Below are 8016 nucleotides of genomic sequence, written 5' to 3' on the forward strand. Positions count from 1 at the left end.
CCCCGGCTTGCCCCCCCGCTGCGGGCGGTGGAGGGTTTGGTGCCGGAGGTGTAGGCGAGGTGGCGCCGTGCCCACGCCAGCACCTGCCGGGCGGTGCGGGGGAGAGTGCGGATGGTCCCTCGGCTGAAAATCTGCCTGCGGGAAACCCCGCTTCCGCGAGGGGGTAAATTAATGAGGCGGCCAGGCTGTGTCCCCGTGCGTTGCTTCATTTCTTGATTCATTAGATGAGGCTAAGATTTCTTGTAAGGACGTACTAAATCGTTTTATCGATGTTCTGACTTGTACCGTCATCTCCTCTGAAGAAAACCCAGACATTGCAGTGAAAGGTGCAGGTGCTGCAGGCTTCCCTGCAGTACAGCTGTGGCAGCGCAGGGACAGAAGTGCCAGGCCCACGCTTTGTGTCTGCTGCCTGCTGGCCTCTGACAAAGTACAGGTTTGGGTGTCATTAAACCATCACCAGATGCTAATAAATTATTTCCAAAGGATGGTCTCTGGTTTCTTTAGCACGGCCTTCTTAAGGCACTAGTACCAAATTCCAAAATCATTCTACTGCAGTAATGCAAGGTTGCCTTCTCAAGTTATCATGCACCTTTAGTGTCTGTCAGGGAAGCTGGAGTACAGGGAGGGGACTGGAAGCAGTAGTACGGTTGTGCAATGTGTACTTCCTATCTGACAGATCTATAGGGCGAAGTACTACAACCCACGCTTTTCATCCTGAGTTGCTGCAGCCGTGATGGTGTTAAGCTTGGCTTCACAAGTTCTTTTGAGGAGAACTTGTATAATAAAAGTTCCATCGACATACCTAGGCAGGCCCTTCTGGCGTCTAGCATCCAGGCTGTAGCCCTGCTTCCCTGTGATGGCAGTGTCTGCGTGTGGTTTGTGCTTGGCTAAGTGGGGTTGTGGTGGGCATTAACAAAGTGGTGTATTTGCATGATTTATAGTGACTTTTTTTCTAAGGCAAAGGGAGAGAATTTCATTTCTAGACACTTTGTTAAAACAACAGTTGCAAAATACTTATTTTGCTGTGTAAGTTACCACTGTCCATAGTGTTACTTTTAGATCCAAAAAATACTGCCATGATTGGTTTTTATCTAGCTAGTTAACTCTTGAGCACTGAATAATTTTATTTCAGTATCGGTTTAAAACCAGGCCAGAATTCATACCTTAGGTGTAGCCCTGGACTCTAGCGAACAGCACTAAGAGGACAGTCTCCAGAGCTGCAGCTCTGAGCAAGTGACCCCTCCTGGTAGTGGCATGGCCTAGAACCTGGTATTGAGAAGGTTTTGTGTACCCGAGTGCAACTCCTTCCTTTGTGTAGCCCAACTCTTAAAAAAGTATTGTGGCAATGCATCTGTGATACGTTGTTTAAGATATGAACCTTGCATGTGACCCACTGCCAGGTCTCTAATGACATGAGTACTATTACATAACAGAACTCCTCTGCTTCATTCCAGAAATCTTGATAGGTTTCAGGCCAGTGCTCTTGTGGGATGTGACTGTTCTGACTAAAGACTGATTTATTTGTTTGTAGTTTTTCATTTATTTGTTTCCTTCTCCCTGTTCCTATTTTATCTCTTACAACTGCGTATGTGAGCTGGTCTTTTGTAAGACTGGGTGTCCAGCCTTCTAAGCCTACGTGCACGTGGCTCTTGCCCATGGCACTTCAGTTTGCTGTGCCTACTGCACTTCCTCATTTTGTTTCATTGAAAAAATTCAGAGGAACTTGAATTCTCGGAGGTACTGTTTTCATGCTGAAACTTCTGACTTGCTGATGGTGTAAATTTTGAGAGCAGAAGCGTCGATATTGACACATTTTTGCTGTCCAGAACTGCTTTAACATCTTCCAGGCTGTTGATAGCAGGTCCTCATGGACTCAGTAATACAGTATCTTGAACTGTGCCTGACCTACATTGTCTAGGAAACTTGTCATACAGGTATTGTGCAACGCTCAAGTTTGTTGCTGCTGCTTAACTGGAGACAAGGTACCCAACTGGAGCCTTGTTCATAAAAAGGCAGGTGATGGATATGAATGAGAAAGTTTTTGCAAGGCTGTTACTGAACGTTGCTTTTAATGAATCTGGAAGACTGGTACTCAGCAATACGCGTAGTATGACACTGGTTCTCCATGGATCCACTGCTGCAGGTCAGAAAATGGTCAAGAAACTGCCTGTACAAAGGTGGTTCTGATCTTCAGCTTCAACCAGTTTCACTACTCAAGGCACGGTGTTGCTGTCAGCATCTTGGCAAGGTGATATGGGAATAAAGAGGCAAAGGCTGCAGAAGCCCTGCGCTGTGGTGCTCCCGAATAGCTCAAACTGCGGGTACAAAGCGTGCTGTGTACCCAAGAGATGAGACGGAGATCTAATTTGGCCAAGTAAGATGTGTCAGGTAGCTGGCTTACTAGGGTCAAGTAAGCTTTCTCGAAGGTTGCTGAGTGGAGTCTGAAAACAAAATGTGTAGTCAGGCTTCAAGTTTTGTTTGTTTGAGTCCACTTACATAGCTCTGAAATCTCAGTAGTCGCAAACATGTGGGGTGTTATCTGTGTATTGTCTATTGTAGATGCCTGCCTTGCCACAAAAGAACAACACGCTGTGGAGAAACATTTTTTCCTTGGGAGTTTCCAAGGAGAAGCTTGCTTTCTCTGCTATCAAAACTACAGGACTCGTGTTATAAAACTTTATAGTGCTATCTTTTTTTTCTTTTTTCTTTTTTTTTTTTTTAAAGTAGCCATAAGGAAACAGTCCATCAGGCACGTAGTGGGAGATCAGAGTTCAGTATGTCGAATGATCGCGAAGCTGGTCGCTCATAGCCCAGTTTCAGGGATTCCATAAGTTGGTGTCTCTGTGTAGCTGAGGGTGAAAGTAAAACACAGCTGCTTACTGTGGTAGGTACGTGGAGCTCTTTTAAGACTGCAACTTCCTGATGAGGAACTAGTCATGAACTGTGATTGCCAGTTAATTTAGTCACATTACCCTGCGAAATAAAAAGATTGAACTTGGACCAGGCACACTGCTGTAGTGGTGTGACTTAAGGCACTAATAAATACTCTTTTGAACCTAAATATATATTTTTAAAAATTGTAATTATTCCATAGAGTTGTCTAGACAGTACAGAAAACTGTCAGCTCAGGCTGTGCACTTGATACTGCGGTGGAATCACTCTTCTAAACTAGGAAAAGCATTCTTGTGTCTATTGGCCATTGAGGGAGCAAACCTGGATGGTGGCTATGCTGTTCTGGTGTGCTGGTACTGGGATGGCTCTCAGAATCATAGCTAACTGAATAAAACTGGACAGCTGAAGCATCATATAATAAAACTTAAACATTTACTACTTCACTCTAACAATGACAAACAAAATGCTTCCATCTATTGTGCCATCAGTGAGACAGTTTAATGTCTCCTAAACCACTAAATCTCCGCTCTAACAGTGTTAGTTTGAAGCAGTTGTATATTTTGTTGGTACTTTAAGTCAGGAATTAAAGAGGACTGCTGTGCCTAATGCTGGTGTTTGTGGGGTTCTTGCCCTCAGTGGATCTGAATTCCTAAAACCAGTGAGTCTGTTACAGATTTTTCACCTGTGTGAATACTCCAAAGAATGCTGTGAAGAATCAAAGTGTCTTGAGGAGTGTGTGTCTCTCAACTAAATGGATGGGAACACTTAGTTAAGCAGTTTATAAGCTATTTCTCTTGGCATATCCCTGGCAGCAGGTATGGAAGTCAAGAGGCCTGCTTGTCTTGGTGGCAGTGCTCGTTAGCACTTTGCTGGGGCTGTGGTGGTGGCTTAAGTAAAGGTAAGTCATGGCAGCCGGCGGTTCTGAACTCGAGTTTCAGCAGGTACTGTCTCGGCTGTGTCTTGTAATAGAAATAGTCACACAGCATGTGGGTGGCTGCTGAGACCGGATGGCTACCTCAGCCTATTGAGGGTGAGGCAGAAAATAGGAAGGATATAGAAACAGAAGAGCCCTTGAATATTAGAGAGGTCTCTTATCTGTTGAAAACATAACTTCCTAGCCTGCCCCAAGCTGTAACTCTTACCTTGCACTGGTACGCTGAAGCACTTTGGAGCCATTGACTGGCTGTGGGACTCCTGTGCTAGAGAGCTGCAATCAGTGACTAACGGATCAACACGGTTATATATCTTTTGTGTGACTTCAGTTTGCTTTGCTCATTTTCATGTATGGAACTAAACAAGTAGTGAAAGGTAGGCACTAGGCTACCTTGTTCGGTCAAAGCATGGCCCTCCAGTAGAGCTGATGTGACTGACTCCCTGCAGATCAGGGAGCTGCATGCTTCTCAAAAGACTGGGAATTTTTCTTTTCACTGGCATTTTCCAGCTACGTGATTTCTAGCTGCATGTAGATAAGGAGGCTGTGGGCAGAGACTAAGCAGCTGCTTGTGGCTACAAGAACAGTGGTTATATCCTGTCGAGGTGAAATGCATACTCAGCAGTTCCGCGCCCTTCCTCGTAGGCAAGGAGAAATTATTTGACAGCGAAGCAAACTGTCACAAGAAAGCGAGTGTTCCAGGAAGGGGTCAACAAAGAGACTCTTGTCAGCAGTTTTCCCATTTGGTTTGATGTCAAATGTGCATGTAATATGGCAGCTTCTCTGGGTAAGTTACCAAAGAATGTGCTTGAGTTACCTTCCAGTGAAAAAACAGTTTTGCTAATCAGACTTTCACTTACTCTGTTATAATGATTCACATCTCGGTGCTGTTTAGATATGCGCCCTCACAGAATTTGGTGGTTCAGTATGGCCTGCGATTGACGTATCCAGTACTTGGTTAGATGAGTCCTTTGAGGCAACATCTTTGCTGAACAGAAGAGTTGCTGTTGTCTCTGGCAACCTGTTTCATGGAGCCACTCTAATGGAGCAGCTACGTCACAGAACGCTTTCTTCTCAACATGCTTTCAGGAGGCTGGTCCAGCTGAACTTTCCAACCAATGTTGGTGCAAAATAACTCGAACTGTAAATTGATTGCCCAAGCACAGCTAGCAAGTTCTGCTTTCATATCTACTTGAAGGCCAAGGACGTGCTTTTCATAGTATAATCATAGAATCAGTGGGTTGGAAAAGACCTTAGAGATCATCCAGTCCAACCGTATCTGTCCGCCACTAAACCGTATCTCTCAGCACCTCAAATGTAGGAGTATGTTATGATTCCTTCTTTTTTCACAATATTTTAAATTTGTTTGTGAATTGGTGAAAGCTAGTGAACCCAAATGAGTGCAGTATGTTTGGTGGTTTTGGTTTTTTCCCCTCTGTGGTAAGAGGAGAAGGGGAGAAAAATCTGCCATAAAACCCTGTACTCCTTTAGTTGTAGTGCAAACTTGGGAGTTTGTACATGGAATAGCATTGAAATTTTTATAATAAAAGCCTCCAGAGAAATACCTCCTGTCATGTTTCCTAATAGTAATCTTAGTCTCTGTTTACTTAGCTTTATAAACATGAAATTTTCATAATAAAAGAAATACCAGAGAAATACCTCCTGTCATGTTTCCTAATAGTAATCTTAGTCTCTGTTTACTTAGCTTTATAAACACTCCTGCCTCACTCACCTGAACTTTAGCCTGTTCAGGGAAGAAAATAACCTATACTCCAGGGAACGAGCTATACTATGAAGAGTTCTGTGCATCAGATCTGAGTGCAGCCAGGAAAAGTTACCATTAGCCTTACAAGCTGAGCAAAGCAAGTGCCACTCTTGGCTGGTGATGCTCTTGTGTAATCAGAGGCAGAGATTGTCACGGTTAGAGTCAACTTCCTGCCTTGGTGCTTGAAGCAGAGTTGGTTCATGCATTTGGATCTGAGATTAAAAGATGCAATGTTAGCAGAAAGAGCTTGTGTACTTAAACCCCTCACTAATGTTGTGCCTCCATCAGAAACCTTCTCTAACCTTTCTCCAGAGCTCCAGTGCCAATCGGCTAAATCTTGTCAAAGTAATATCTAGCCTTTGAAAGTGGTCTTAAGTTTATAAAGGACCCACATTTTCCACTACTGACTAGGGTTGGATATCTCGGGTGTAACACCTAGCAGATGGCAGTTTGATCATGATTAAGATAAATCTGTCTTGCAATATCTAAGCAACTTTGATTCAGTGGTTAAGCCTAGACCTCCCTAAGAGGTCTGCCATCTGCTAGGACTTGCTTCTTCACTTCTTCTGTTGAGAGTGTTTGAGTGTAGTGCTGTGCGTGATGGCCGGGTGGAGTACTTGGCACTCTGAAACCACCCTTCTCTCCCAAATTAACAAGGAAATTGAGTGCTTGATAAATGATTTTGCACTTGTTAAGCTTGCAGCCCTTACCAAAGGAAACACCGCATCCTGGTACCTCTCCAGCTCTGCATATTCAAACCTTCTCAGCCTGCAGGGCTGTGACCGGGTTGCATATAGCCCTGCCTGGCTGACAGGCACTACTAGTCCCAGGCCTAGAGAACACTACCCAATAAAGGTGTGAAAGGGAGATTTGAACTTAAATCTGAAATCTTCCAAGTGAATCCGTTGCTGAAGAATATGTGATCAGGTTCTGTGACTCTGGACCTCAAAGACTCACCTAAAATCTGAGTAAGTCTGCTGTCAAGGAGGTAGTGTGTGGTGCGCAGTGTTTGGTTTTTTGGGGTTTTTTTCTTAATAGCTGTAGCATTAAGTCAGTTTTCTCTTGGGAGAGCTGTTAAAACACTTGCCTTTCACCTGAAAGGTTCCTGGCTTTATTATCAGGTGGGTAGATGTAAGGAGCTTTTTTTGACTGAAGCTCTTCACTGTGCGAACTTGCGGGAAGTGTAGGTATTCTGCCTTGGAAGAATGGCTTCAGTCATCGTAACCAGCTTGATGCCTGGCCTCAAGAATTGCATTTAAATCTGCTCTGCTTATGGTTTCATCTCTCTCAAAATCTTTTGAAGAAGAAGAGATGGGTAGACCTTAAATTTACCAGAAGGTCAGTGTTGGCTTTCTGTAAACTGGTTGTGGAATGAGCCCTTAAGCATTAAAGAGCCTGAACGTGTTTTTGGTATTGTTGAACGTGACTGAAGAGCTTCAAATGGTGAAGTCCTCTCTTGAAAGAGCAAAGTAACATCAACGAAATAGTGTCCTTTAGGGCAAAGGGTTTAAATGCAGAGTGACCAGAGAACCATACGCAAAGACTGAATCATTTTCTAGAAATTCTCTCCTTTGGCAGACTAAAACTGACTTGTTGGAGTCTCAGCCTTAACCTGTACCGACATCTGGCTGCCGTGGTTCACTGGGTGATGTAGATCATCTACTGAAGTGACACTTAGGAAGCTTGTTCTGTCAGCGTGGTAGTGCCATAGCTCAGATGTACTTGCTCCTTGCGTGTGCTGCCTGAAAGCCAGGACAGAGGGGAAGTGTCGTAGAACGCCCTCTTTATCAGAAGCTGCAAGTAGGCAGGAACGGAGCGGCTGAGGCGCGGTCATCGCAGCTCCTACAGAGAGCTGCTGATAAGAGCTTACTGTTTTGCTTCAGACTAGTACGATACTAAAACAGCTTTGAAAGTCTAGTCTTTCTTGGGATACCTTGGGCTTGAAGGTCAAACAGTCTCTCAGAAAGAAAAATAGCTGAAGTATTACAAGTGATAATTCCTCTAACGGTAGAAAACTGACGTTGAGGTTTTTAAGCTATATCCGCCCACAAGCTGGGTATCTGTGTGTGAGGAACTAACCATTCTGCATTTCCACTATTAAAATTAGAATAAATTTTGTTTCACTACTCACACCCTAAAACACCAGCCTGTTGCAGACGCATTGAAGTGGTAGTAACTAAACTGTGGGGTTTTGGAAGCTGCACTAGAAACATAATTTAAAGGCATGCATTTCAAGATTTACAGAAACAGACTGTGGCTTGGCAGAAAAGGAGGTGGTTTATTGGTGTCTTCTGTGTTAAGTATGGCTGTGGATGAGCCGTTTCTGATTTCAGCAGTGTCCATGTTATGTGTTAGCTCTGCCTTCTGGGTGGTATACAGCCTTGCTGCTAGACAGGACTTGGCTAATTGCTAGACAGGTAGCTTTTTT

The sequence above is a fragment of the Eurypyga helias genome, unplaced genomic scaffold, assembly GCF_000690775.1.
Source record: "Eurypyga helias isolate BGI_N326 unplaced genomic scaffold, ASM69077v1 scaffold20136, whole genome shotgun sequence".
Classification (NCBI taxonomy): Eukaryota; Metazoa; Chordata; class Aves; order Eurypygiformes; family Eurypygidae; genus Eurypyga; species Eurypyga helias.